Source organism: Salmo trutta, chromosome 4, assembly GCF_901001165.1.
Source record: "Salmo trutta chromosome 4, fSalTru1.1, whole genome shotgun sequence".
NCBI classification, from domain to species: Eukaryota; Metazoa; Chordata; class Actinopteri; order Salmoniformes; family Salmonidae; genus Salmo; species Salmo trutta.
In genome coordinates this window covers 69,182,388-69,197,389 of record NC_042960.1, presented here as the reverse complement: position 1 = coordinate 69,197,389, position 15,002 = coordinate 69,182,388, and the positions used below count along the sequence as shown (strand labels likewise).

Here is a 15,002-nt window from a genome sequence, read left to right as displayed (position 1 = left end):
GTGGTGACTGACAGACCTCGACAGCCACTGAGGGTGTTGAAGCACAAACACCAGGAGATTTGGTTGAAAGGTTACAGCCATTCTCATAATAACGCGGCCACTGACAAATCGTACATAGGGTCCGACCTTTTCGTTTGCGCCTCGGACACCAACACCACCCGCTGGTGGGGGGGTCCCGAGACACAAAGGGGGGGAATAGTAGCCCAGACCCATGATTAGCCTCATCGAGGCCGGTGGGGGGGTCGAGACTACGGACAACACCATACGAGGCTGCCAGAGCATAAATCAAATCTAGTTGTAAACTCCCCTATGAGAACAGTGAGGAGCAGACAGGCCCCTTGACAGGGATGATCTTAGAACACATCTAAGATAGTACTGAGGTGTACCACACTGGTTGTAAAGGAAGTCCAATGGACTTGTCCACCTCCAAAACAAATGGCAACAATAATCATTCCTTGCCATGTGTAGGTTCAACTACAATACAACTAGTAATATGCTCCAATCATGTGTTCCGGTAGATAATATTTCAGAATAAATCGGTAGGACAACTGGACCCCTTGAATACCAGTACCAATAACACAGTCAGTCCAGCAACACTCAGTAAGAGGATTAGTAACCTCACAAGTTAAATTGCTATTGATAATAGCGACATAGGAGTCACTCAGAGTGCAACACGGGGAAGGGAATCTCCATTGCACTCTTCCAATGGTTAACACATGCCACTAATAAATAGGACCCTCCATTCAGGAGAAAAGTTATTAGAAGTCATGAACCATGATCACACCACGTATGACTGGTCCAATACTTAAAGAGTACTTCCGTCGTGAGGTTAGCTCCTCCGTGGATAACATAGCTATGAAATAGACTTCATACCTACCGCCACTACAATAGTGGAAGACACTGTGACTTGTAGAAAACTACTACAGACTCCCTTGACACCAATTCTGACTGACCTCCAGGCATTGACCTGAAAATTACCTGACTACGTCAGACTCATTCTGAACAAGTTGTAATCTGCCAGGATACTTGGTTTTCTTCCCTTGACATGCGCGATTGTGTAAGCATAAACGCACATGCACAACGGAACATCAAATTAGGATTTATGCTAGGACCACTTAAGGGTCTAAGCAAAATACCAGCCTTAGTAAAGTTGAACATTTACTTCTAGGCCTTTGACTCTACAGCAATCACCAGTTTTCTAACCAGAAGTCCATAGGTCATCCCTGTAGACTGCCCAAAACTGGTGCCTTACAGCTGTAGACTTATCATATAGTTGTCAACTTAGGATAGTACCCTAAGCGCCACCCCGCAAATTAGGAAAGCCCTAAATATGACATTAGACAATGCCATGATAGGGTCATTTTGCCAAGACAATGGACGTAGATAGAATACAGTCCAATTAGATGATTAAGGTGGCATAACTATATTTTGTTTTGTTTATGCTTTCATTCATGTTGTTTCATTTTCTTCGGCACATAGAAAGTGATAAAGCCATAAACAACTCCCCCATACAACCATCAGTTAGTGCCACAACGCCGCTCATTTGGGAGGAAATGTAATGATATATTTCATGAGTGTGTGTGCGTGCGTTGTTAACATCTGCCTAAGTTACTGCCCAGATATTCCAGTCTGGACGACCAGACGACGGGTCCAGAATGGCGATCCCAATCCGGACATCCGCTGCCGAGCCATGGAACGGACTTCTTCATTTGCAGAGACCCTACCTGGGTCGACCACCAGAGGGGGGACTGCAATAGCAACCACCAACTGGACATCTGCTGCCCAGCCTTGGAGCGGACTTCTTCATTTGCAGACACCCTACCCGGGTCGACCGCCAGATGGGGACCACAACGATGATCCACAACCAGGACAACCCACGTTCATTTTTATGTTGGTTTACAACATGCAGGTTAATCGCAAGATTGAACCCAACATGGGGGGACTGTCATGACGTTGACCTGTGGGTAAGGTTTATGACCCCCCCATAAATACCTTTCTTCCTTCCCCTCTCTTTCTGTCCTGAAGGACTGCTGTCCTGTTAAATATAGAGAGTCTGGGAACATCAAACAAATGGGGAAAGGAACCATATTTTGGTAATAAAACCAGTTGGAAATATGCTTTGGAACGTAATGAGTATGGATATCAGTTCGGTTGTCATCTGAGACATTATGACTGATGACAGGACGACATAAACTGTACCTGGGAAAGTATACACCCTCTAGTTATCAGAGTCACATGGAATTGTTATGCAATTGAAATGTTTGATATTGAAATTGTTTGTTAGGAGATTAAATGTAATTTTAGCTTCCAAATGAGAGAATTGGGTTTTCATAAGGAAAGTGCCCTGCTTGATCAGTGGCCCACCCCTGTGAAGAGACAGGGGTTATAAACGATGAAACACATCCTTCCCCCTCTCCACTATATAAGCCTTTGACGAAAAGATAACCACATTGTTCCAGTACGTGAGGTCTGCTGCCTCTACGTTAGAAGGACACACATGTCAAGTACAGAACTAAGCCAACCTCGGTGTGAGCTTTGGTGGCGAATGGTGTGAACTTTGAGCTTATTCACTACAGAAGTGAAACTTCCTAGCCGTTGAGTTAGCAGCGGCCGCTGTAGACGGGGGCTAGGAAAGGACAGACGACGGATCCAGTCTAACAGACGGACGAAGATACCACCACGTATCCAATTTACCACCAGAGACATTCTTCTGAGGACAGGAAGATCTGTTGGCCAACCCGGCCAGCATCTACGACCAATCTACTGAAGCGCAGCTCAGAGTAAATATTTATTGCATTTTCCTTTTCCAAATGGGCGGTAATTTAGAATGCATAAGATAATGTATTTACGATAGCATAGCTGCTGTTTCTTTGTTCCTAAATCTTCCCGCTCTTTCATTCAAGCCCAACCCCCTTCCCTTTGTGTAACCAGCCATCATGTATGACATCAATTGTATTCGGTGTATTTGTAATTCTGTGTGATTAGTTTAGGTATTTAGTAAATAAATAATTAAACCCAATTTTGTATTGCTGATTCAACTTGTTAGCCAGGGTTCGTGAAGATAGCCAAGAATTTACAACTTTCATTATGAGACTGAAAATAAGATAAGGGTTAATATTGACTGCTATCGATGTAAAATATGACTAAGTATTTTAAGAGGTTATTCGGAAGATAACGGCTCTATAAACGTTCTTCCGTGGTGCCCCAACTTTCTAGTTAATTACATTTACATGATTAGCTTAATCAGGTAATATTAATTACAGAGAAATAATTTTATAGGTTAGCATGTCATATCACTTAATCCGGCATAGCCAAAGACACGACACAGGTCTAACACTTACTTATACTCAGGCAGACCTACCCTGGCAATTACTTTTCATTCTATAAAGGGTCACAAGCTCACTACACAGCAGCTCCATAAATTAAATAAAAAAATCTCCCAACTGTTTCAAATTTTCAAACACATTTTCTTTAAGTTCAACAAGGTCACGACACCACACATCAATCACCAGGCCATTACTCTATAATACACACATCAATCACCAGGCCATTACTCTATAATACACACATCAATCACCAGGCCATTACTCTATAATACACACATCAACCACCAGGCCATTACTCTATAATACACACATCAACCACCAGGCCATTACTCTATAATACACACATCAACCACCAGGCCATTACTCTATAACACACATCAATCACCAGGCCATTACTCTATACTACACACATCAACCACCAGGCCATTACTCTATAATACACACATCAATCACCAGGCCATTACTCTATATTACACACATCAATCACCAGGCCATTACTCTATAATACACACATCAATCACCAGGCCATTACTCTATAATACACACATCAATCACCAAGCCATTACTCTATATTACACACATCAACCACCAGGCCATTACTCTATAATACACACATCAATCACCAGGCCATTACTCTATAATACACACATCAATCACCAGGCCATTACTTTTTATTTCAAACATGTGCTTTACTTCAAAGAAACAGCTGCACTATAAAGTTACATTACACTAAATAGACACTACATAGACACTACATACACACTACAATACACACTACAATACACACTACAATACACACTACAATACACACTACATACACACTACACTACACACTACAATACAATACATACTACAATACACACTACAATACAATACACACTACACTACACACTACAATACACACTACATACACACTACAATACACCCTACACTACACACTACAATACACATTACACTACACACTACAATACACACTAAATACACACTACACTACACACTACAATAAACACTACTCTACACACTACAATACACACTACACTACACACTACAATACACACTAAATACACACTACCCACTACAATACCCACTATAATACACACACTAAAGTCCCACAGGGCGGCGCACAATTTGCCCAGCGTCCGGGTTTGGCTGGGTAGGTCGTCATTGTAAATACGATTTTGTACTTAACTGACTTGCCGAGTTAAACAAAAGGTAAAACAATAGTGTGAGAACATCCAGACAGGATGTCCTTAAAAGGTCATAAACACAGAGCACAGGAAAAACTCATCAATCATTTTTTGACAGAAACCGTCTACTATATTCTCTCTGACAGCTAGGTGAGACAACAACATATTACAATTGTATCAAGTACATGTTCCCTCAACAAAGTATTTATCAACATTTTTACATATACATTTATATTTAGTAAATTTATCAAACCATAGTGCCTTCATACTGCTGATACCAATGTTGTCATTTAGCAGAGTCTTATCAAACCATAGTACTATCATACTGCTGATACCAATGTTATCATTTACCAGACAGTCTTATCAAACCATAGTACTATCAGACTGCTGATACCAATGCAGGATGAAACGGGGACACAACCTTACCAACCCCTATATAAAATGGAATAGAAAAATATGTATTATTTTACAACAACAATGTTTTCACAAATTACAGGTCTCAAAAGAATCTTGTTACAAAATACATAGGATTGCAGTTCAGGCCAGTGAAATACAAATGACTAAATACTCAAAAGTCATTGAAATATGTATTTCAAATACATATAACAGAAATACTACCCATCTCTATCTCCACATTATCTTCTGTAACGTGTTGAAGGGAATGCCTGCTGTTGGAAGTGTACTCCACCCTAAAGCCACTCTCCAACTAGGACCACATCCTAGTTAAGCAGTACACCTTGCTGCAGTCAGCTCTCTATGCACGTTTGGTGAGCCACCATGCAGCTGGTGGGTCTCCAACCCAGCCACTATCTCAAGACTATGGACCTCTTGAGGAACTCTTTTGATGTAGTTTAAATTGGTATGGTGGCCAAAGACATTTCAGTTATAGTTTTAATTGGTATGGTGGCCAAAGACATGTCATTTATAGTTTTAATTGGTATGGTGGCCAAAGATATTTCAGTTATAGTTTTAATTGGTATGGTGGCCAAAGACAATTCAGTTATAGTTTTAATTGGTATGGTGGCCAAAGACATTTCAGTTATAGTTTTAATTGGTATGGTGGCCAAAGACATTTCAGTTATAGTTTTGATTGATATGGTGGCCAAAGACATTTCAGTTATAGTTTTAATTGGTATGGTGGCCAAAGACATTTCAGTTATAGTTTTGATTGGTATGGTGGCCAAAGACAATTCAGTTATAGTTTGAATTGGTATGGTGTCCAAAGATATTTCAGTTATAGTTTTAATTGGTATGGTGGCCAAAGACATTTCAGTTATAGTTTTAATTGGTATGGTGGCCAAAGACATTTCAGTTATAGTTTTGATTGATATGGTGGCCAAAGACATTCCAGTTATAGTTTTAATTGGTATGGTGGCCAAAGACATTTCAGTTATAGTTTTAATTGGTATGGTGGCCAAAGATATTTCAGTTATAGTTTTAATTGGTATGGTGGCCAAAGACATTTCAGTTATAGTTTTGATTGATATGGTGGCCAAAGACATTTCAGTTATAGTTTTAATTGGTATGGTGGCCAAAGACAATTCAGTTATAGTTTTAATTGGTATGGTGGCCAAAGACATGTCATTTATAGTTTTAATTGGTATGGTGGCCAAAGATATTTCAGTTATAGTTTTAATTGGTATGGTGGCCAAAGACAATTCAGTTATAGTTTTGATTGATATGGTGGCCAAAGACATTTCAGTTATAGTTTTGATTGGTATGGTGGCCAAAGACATTTCAGTTATAGTTTTGATTGGTATGGTGGCCAAAGACATTTCAGTTATAGTTTTAATTGGTATGGTGGCCAAAGACATTTCAGTTATAGTTTTAATTGGTATGGTGGCCAAAGACATTTCAGTTATAGTTTTAATTGGTATGGTGGCCAAATACATTTCAGTTATAGTTTTAATTGGTATGGTGGCCAAAGACATTTCAGCTTTAATTTTGACTTAAAGAGAAACTTCAGAATTTTGGCAATGAAGCCCTTTATCTACTGACCCAGAGTCAGACGAAGCCCTTTATCTACTGACCCAGAGTCAGATGAAGCCCTTTATCTACTGACTTAGTCAGATGAACTTGTGGAAAACATTTGTGGTGACAGAAATTAACTGAGGTACAAGGTAATTAAGTAATATTACATATAGTTAGTCTTCAAGGTACTAAACTGAGTGATTGTGTGAAGAAGATACAATGAAGAAAACATTGTGCCAGTAAATCTGAATTAGAACAGCGTGTCATACAAGTTCCTCTTCCTGGTCCTCTGTCTAAACCAAATGTTGTAGGCAGAGTGCAAAAAGAGCTTCTGGGTAGGGGCAGCGTCCTGTTGTTGAGATAGAAGTCACGATAACAGCTCAGCATTAGGGTTGACCACTGAGATGTGTCAGTTCTCAGAAACATGTTCCTAGAACTCAAACCACGCCCTGACCACACCGAGAGTTTCAACTAATAGCTGAGCAGCATGATTCAGCTTAACCCCTGAAATGAGCCTTTTGCAAACTGCTTGTGTAAGATGGTGACACTTGAATCTCATGTAAAAGAGTGTCTATATAAGAGAGCTGTTGTTCCTGAATCATTGGTCTCTCTACCATGCACCCTGAGTGATGGTTGACCTCATGTCTCCACATATTAATACAGCTGTTGTTGAAAGATTCTTCAGTCTCTCCCCTTTCTGGTTAGAATTTCTACAACACATTTTTATGCCTCTGCGTGCAGTTTTTAAGAGACCGCCTGTGATTATGCTCTGAGGAGAGCTAGGTATTTTATTTAGTATTTTGAAATCCTTTTGAAAGTGATTTGTAAACATTTCTTTAAAATAAAACTCCATGACATTTTCCTGTTTAAACCAGTCCTTTACCTCCATTGTCCTGGTCTTGAAAACACCCTAAAGACAAGAGTATTCTACTACCAGGGATGGACAGAAATTACTACATACAAATACAATATTCAGATACAAAATACCATAAACATCAATGTATCAAATTAAACTACTAAATACTTGCATTTTGTAATGTATATAATTACATGTAATGTATTTAATTTTATATACAAAATATATTTGGAAGTGTCCGGCCCGTACAGCAACAAGATTCTCAGTAACGGTTAAAAAAACGTTTTTCTTGCTTGTTGACAGTGATACTGTATGTTGTTATCTACCTTAGTTGAGCAAGTCACTCTGGCGAAGCTAAATTACTAAAATATGAATGTATATGTGATAATTAACATACCAAATAAACTGCAAAGCAAACTGGGTATTATTATTGGTCTTGTTTCGGGACAGAGCTCATTAGAATAATACTCAACATGCTTTGCATATTATTAATTTTACATTTACATTTTAATCATTTAGCAGACACTCTTATCCAGAGAGACTTTCAATTAGTGCCGTCATCATAAGACAGCTAGGTGACAAAACAATATATTACTAACGTATCAAGTACATTTTCCCTCAACAAAGTATTTATCAACATACTTCCTTATCAAAGAAAGTCATACCTCCTTATCAAAGAAACCACACCCCCTCTACATACAGATTACACAGTCCAGTAGGAAACCACTCCCTGTCCTCTGGTGTAGAGTTACATGAAACAGAAAGTCATCTTTCACACTGAACAGAAAGTCATCTTTCACACTGCCATTGCTTAACCTACAGGAGAGAGCACCAAAATGGCAGAGAATCAGGAACTGTTCTGTTGTTCCATCTGTCTGGATCTACTGATGGATCCGGTGACTACTGCCTGTGGGCACAGTTACTGTATGGGTTGTATTAAAGAAAGCTGGGATCAGGATGTTCTGAAAGGTGTCTACAGCTGTCCTCAGTGCAGAGAGACCTTTACCCCAAGGCCTGTTCTGAAGAGAAACACCGTTCTGGCTGAAGTGGTGAAGAAACTGAAGAAGACAGGACTCCAGGCTGCTCCCCCTCCTGCTCAGTGCTATGCTGGACCTGGAGATGTGGCGTGTGATTTCTGCACTGGGACCAGAAAGCAGAAAGCCCTCATGTCCTGTCTGGCATGTCTGGCCTCTTACTGTGAGACTCACCTCCAATCTCACTATGAATCTCCTGCTTTGAAGAAGCACAAGCTGGTCAAAGCCACTGCACAACTACAGGAGAAGATCTGCTCTCATCATGACAAACTGCTGGAGGTTTACTGTCGTACCGATCAGCAGTGTATCTGTTATCTGTGTACAATGGATGAACATAAAGGCCATCATACAGTGTCAGCTGCAGCAGAGAGGACTGAGAAACAGGTAAGACCAGAACAACTTGTTGGTGACTGTCTGATAAACAAAGAATAAAAGATACAGTAGGAACTACATCTGTTTGAATATGAGATCATTCAAATGAAATGGATCCACAAATATGGACACAAACCTTGAGTGTATAGATATGTTAACCCAGATTCTCCAAATGTATCAATATTTTTAAAGTCAAACACTATTATCATTCTGAATGGCCTTTTATGAGTCCAAAGTTCAGTCTCAACCCCTTGATACATGTAGGCCTACCATAAAAACTATAGTCATTCACATAGCAACATAATATAATATTGTAAAGGGACTTCCTCAGGATTGTAGACCTTCCTCTCTACGGGTCCTATGTCACATTACTATACTATTGATCTACTGGACAAATAAAGCTTGATAGCTCATTGAAGAGTGATTCTCCACAGAGACAGCTGGGGATGAGTCAGCAGAAGGTCCAGCAGAGATTCCAGGAGAGAGAGAAGGAGCTGAAGGAGCTCCGACAGGCTGTGAAGTCTTTCAAGGTGAGTATTGTTGACCAGAGGAGACACATCATTTTACCTGTCTCCTCCAATGAGAGAGAGAGATTGAGAGAGAGAGAGAGAGAGAGAGAGAGAGAGAACCTTCTCCAATCCCACTATGTCTGGACCCCTTTCAGAGAATTGACTGCTTAATGTAACTGATTGGATATGAACCCAGGTCTACCGTGGGATAAACCAACATATGGACCATTACATCAAGAGAACATTCCCTATTGGGCCGACACTGATTTAGAAGTCGCAGGCGGGGCTACCTCAGCACATAACCATGAGTAACCATGACTGACTCATGTCCCCTATACATTAACATGGAGCTCTCTCTCTCTCAATTCAATTCAATTCAAAGGTCTTTATTGGCATGGGAAACATATGTTTACATTGCCAAAGCAAGTGAAATAGATAATAAACAACCAGAAATGAACAGTAAACATTCAACTCACAAAAGTTTCAAAGGAATAGAGACATTTCAAATGTTATAATTTAAGAGCAAACAGAGAGAGCCGTGCGCCAGACTGAGTTCTGGAGGTGAAATGGAAATGAATGAGGGAGAGTTAAGTGAGGTAGAAGGTGTGGAGAAGAGCTCAGAACCAGAGACGTATTGGTCATATTGACTTCAGAAGAGTTCCAGGGTGTGTTGAGTGGTGGTGTCCCGTCCTCCCAGGTCGTTGGCCTGGTGCAGGAGCAGATAGGGTCAAAATAGTGGAATGGGGTAGTGGGTTTTTAATGAGTGTAGGGTTAGTTGGCATGGTGCAGGAGCAGATAGGGTCAAAGTAGTGGAATGGGGTAGTGGGTTTTTAATGAGTGTAGTGTTAGTTGGCATGGTGCAGGAAAATATAGGGTCTAAGTAGTGGAATGGGGTAGTGGGTTTTTAATGAGTGTAGGGTTAGTTGGCATGGTGCAGGAGCAGATAGGGTCAAAGTAGTGGAATGGGGTAGTGGGTTTTTAATGAGTGTAGGGTTAGTTGGCATGGTGCAGGAGCAGATAGGGTCAAAGTAGTGGAATGGGGTAGTGGGTTTTTAATGAGGGTTAGTTGGAATGGTGTTTTTTTATTAGAAAAATATGAGATGTTCCTTTTCCCATTTTGTATGACAAAGTAAAATAGATTTATATTATTGTCCAGTTGGGGGCGATAATTCAACATAATGGATGCCAACCGCCGTTAAACTCCAAAGAAGAAGAAACGTTATATTATGTCTATGTACAGTGTTGTAACGATGTCTCTCTCTCTCATTCCATCACTTTCGTGGTAGTTGGTTGTGTGGGTCTCTGGTTGTGAATGGGGTGCTGACAGACAATCGTTGATGGATATTTATAGCGCTCTGATCAGGACGACAATTGATTACGGGTGTATAGTTTATGGAACAGCGGCAAAGACTTAAGCTGGACAGAATCCAGTATATAGCTTTAAGGATATGTATTGGTGCATTTAAATCAACATCTGTATGTGTCTTACTAGTGGAGGCAGGTGAGATGCCTTTGGGTTTACGGCGTAATAAATTGTCATTAGCTTATTGGGTTGAAAGGCTGTGAGGTTGAACATCCCACTGCTTCTGATCTAGATGACTGTTGGGAATATACTAGTAGACAAGGCAGTGGTTTTGGTTGGAAAGTTGTAGGTATCAATGTTATTATGGAGAAATGAGAGAATGGGGGTAGTAGTGAGATTCTGCTGGGTCCCAGCACATTCAGGTGTGGAAGGGAATGAAATTGTAGACCAGTTATCTAAAAGAGCTTTATAACAAGATATAATATATATTAATGTTCCACTGGGTAGAGGTGAGGACAAATGTAAGATCAGAGACATTTTGATAGATGTGTGGCAGAAGAGATGGGACTCTGAGCACAAGGGACGGCATTTATATGTCCTCTAAAGATCGGTGGACCAAGATTCAAAGGTCAGATTAGGAAGGAAGAGGTGGTGTTTACTCGATTGTGTTTTGGACATTGTACATTGAACTGGTCCTTACATCTGGTTGGCAGCATGTGAATGGTTTGTGTCTGGAGGGTATTGTCAATGAAACGGTGGAGCATGTGTTGTTATATTGTTGTAAGGATGTTGAAGAGAGGGAAAGATTGAAGTGTAGGGTTATTGAGGTTGGATGGCGTTGGGGGGGTTGGAAGGGATTTGGGGGATGGGGGAGGGTCTATTAGAAGTTAGTAGGACTCTTTTTTATTTTCTCAGAAGTACTGAGTTAGGTAGGAGGATTTAGAAATGTGCTGCCATCTATTGGAATTATCAGTACTGAATAAAGTGTATATCCTTACTAAAGTAGTAATTACTCAGAATTGCAAAATATAAAGTTTTATAGTTCATCTTATAACTAACAGCTGGGTCTAGCTCTGCTCTGGGGCAGGCTACTGGAGGGGGGACCAGGAGGGAGGAGAGTAGAGCAGGACCAAGCGGTGTTCTGTATCTGACTGTCCAGGAGGGGGGACAAGGCCTGGTGGACATGGAGAGCAGGGTGGCAGTGTTCTGACTCAATGAGGTGCAGAGGCTACTGTACCTACTGTCTCTCTCTCTCTCTCTCTGTTTGTCTCTGTCTCTCACCTGCTTTCTCTCTGTCTCTCGCTCTCTCTTAACAGCGCTCTGCACAGGCAGCAGTGGAGGACAGTGATCAGATTTTTACTGAGCTGATCCGTTCCATTGAGAGAAGGAGCTCTGAGGTGAAGGAGCTGATCAGAGCCCAAGAGAAGGCTCAAGTGAGTCAAGCTGAAGGACTCCTGGAGCAACTGAAGCAGGAGATAGCTGAGCTGAGGAAGAGAAGCACTGAGCTGGAGCAGCTCTCACACACAGAGGATCACATCCATTTCCTCCATGTAACTAAACTGCCTTGTTACATGTGATATGAAATTAACTTAATGTGAAACTATTCATCTCAATCATTATGTTGTCCTGTCTGTCTCTCTGTCCTTGTCTCTCCCTCTCTCTGTCCGTCCCTCTCTCTCTCTGTCCCTCTCTTTCTCTGTCCGTCTCTCTCTCTCTCTCTCTCTCTCTCTCTCTCTCTCTCTCTCTCTCTCTCTCTCTCTCTCTCTCTCTCTCGCTCTCTCTCCAGAGTTATCAGTCTCTCTCCAGTATCAGTGTATCTTCAGACTTACCCAGCATCGTTGTCCGTCCTCTTCAGTACTTTGGAGATGTGAGTAAGACTGTGTCTGAACTGAGAGAGAAACTAGAAGACTTTCTTAAAGGAGAATGGACCAAGATCTCCACTACAGGTGTGTTGAAAACAATAAGAACATCAACTTTAGACCATTGAAAGTTCCCTACTAGTCATATACATGTGGAATATGGTATGATGATAACATTCCCTCTCTCTGTCAATGTGTTTGTGTGTCTGTAGTGAATATAGTGGATGTTGTACTGTCTCCAAAGCCCAAGACCAGAGAACAGTTGTTACAATGTGAGTCTCTTTATTGTGAAGTAACTAACAGTCTCTTTTTACTGACACTCCTAACAATCCCTCTAGAAATATATAGCAATAGTAGATCTAATCAAAGACTGGGTATCTATCTGACTCCTCATATTTCTCTGATTTGATCTCTGCTGTGCTCTAATCAAAGACAGGGTAGATACAGTATCTGACTTAACTTATTGTTCTGACTCCCCTCATTGGTCTCTGCTCTGCTCTTCTCCCAGACTCCTGTCAACTCACACTGGACCCAAACACAGCATGCACATACCTCTCTCTGTCTGAAGGGAACAGAAAGGTGACCTATACAGACCAAGTCCAACCATATCCTGACCATCCAGACAGATTCACCAACTACTGGCAGGTTCTGTGTAGAGAGGGTCTGTCTGGACGCTGTTACTGGGAGGTGGAGTGGAGTGGGGAGTGGGTTTATACAGCAGTCTCATATAAAGACATCAGCAGAACAGAGAGAGGTGGTGGATTTGGATACAATAACAAGTCCTGGAGTTTACTGTACTATAGAGGTGGTTATTGTTTCAGACACAATAACGTTGAGACTGAAGTATCAGGCCCTCAGTCCTCCAGAGTAGGAGTGTACCTGGATCACAAGGCAGGTACTCTGTCCTTCTACAGTGTCTCTGACACAATGACCCTCCTCCACAGAGTCCAGACCACATTCACTCAGCCCCTCTATCCTGGGTTTTGGCTTACTGGTACTGTTGAGCTGGTTAAACTGTAGAAGGGTCCACATAGATACTAGTCATGCTGGTGGTGATGGTCCCCAGATGTGATGATTCATTCTACTCTGTTTTATCTACAATGATTTAACTGATTTGATCTTCAGATGTTATGAATTAAAATTCAATGTATTCATATTTTTTTAAGTGCAATGTTTGATCTTGTACATTTCCATGAATCATGATGTATGGTGTTGATGTATATTGGTTGTCATTCAGAACCATTGATATGTTTTCTCAGTTGGTTCTCTGTCTCTATGTAATTCTCCTCAGTATCATTGATCAGCTTGTAGGCTCGGCCCTAATTGATGTGTTCTCTGTCACCTGGAGCTGCATGGAAAATGGTCCAGGAACAAAAGGACAATTCAGGACTAGTCAGCCCACTACAAGCTGGAATCACTTACTTTCTACTAAGGTATATGGTCTGGTTTCCCAGACACAGATTAATCCTAGTCCTGGACTAAAAAGCATGTTCAATGTAGATGTCCAGGATACCGGCCCTAAATGTGTCATCTTTCATCCTCCCATACTGCTCAGTCCAGCAACATTAAACCTGTCCAGCAGGTGGTGCTATTGACCAAACAATAAAACCAGCAGATATCTTGACTTGCCACTCAGTATATCAGTAATGTTCAGAATAGTACTTTAATATCATTGGAGATTGATGGTCTTTTTAATCCACTATCCAGAGTCAGGAACAGATGAAGTTAGGTCTGCTACTGTTCAGTGATTAAATATGATTTATGGTGATGGGAAATAAAAAATACAACACTAAACTTCATCTAGAAATAGTTTCTTTGTTATTTATTCCAAGGTGTGTCTTTAACTTGTAAATGGATTGTGTGGAGGTGAGCTAGTGGTGTGGCTGATAGAATAGAATGAAAAGGGAGGAGGGGAGGAAGAGGGGAGGAGTGAAGGGCTGTTCAAGAAACCAGATGAGGAAGAGAAAGATGTTCAGGGGAATTACTGTCTCTGTTCCAAATGGTTCCCTATTCCCTACGTAGTGCACTACGGTGCTTCTGACCAGGTCTAAAGTAGTGTTCTACATAGGGAATAGGGTGTAGATTTATTACAATATCATGCTTTAGTGTTTGGCACAAAATAATATTAGATCTCCACCCTCCCACTTCATGTCTGTCATTCCCCAGTTCTGTTAAGACTTCCTCTCATTGAACTGGGCCTCAATCTAAATGGTCACTTTGTATTGATAGTCCATACTGGACTTTACTATGGTTCTACATACAGTATCTGTATTGATAGTCCATACTGGACTTTACTATGGTTCTACATACAGTATCTGTATTGATAGTCCATACTGGGCTTTACTATGGTTCTACATACAGTATCTGTATTGATAGTCCATACTGGGCTTTACTATGGTTCTACATACAGTATCTGTATTGATAGTCCATACTGGACTTTACTATGGTTTTACATACAGTATCTGTATTGATTGGTAAGTATGTTAATATCTCCAAAGTGGTCTGAAATCAAGATGACTGCAGGTCTCAATCCCAAACTAATTGGGTGAAATGGCTCCATCTAATAAGATGGTATTTAGAGGTAT

At 40.8% G+C, this 15,002-nt stretch overlaps 1 pseudogene; it reads left to right on the top strand.

Annotated features, from left to right (window-relative positions):
• LOC115193081 (tripartite motif-containing protein 16-like) overlaps positions 1 to 13,740 on the top strand; it is a 38,364-nt pseudogene extending 24,624 nt beyond the window's left edge.
• The last annotated feature ends 1,262 nt before the right edge of the window (positions 13,741 to 15,002 follow it).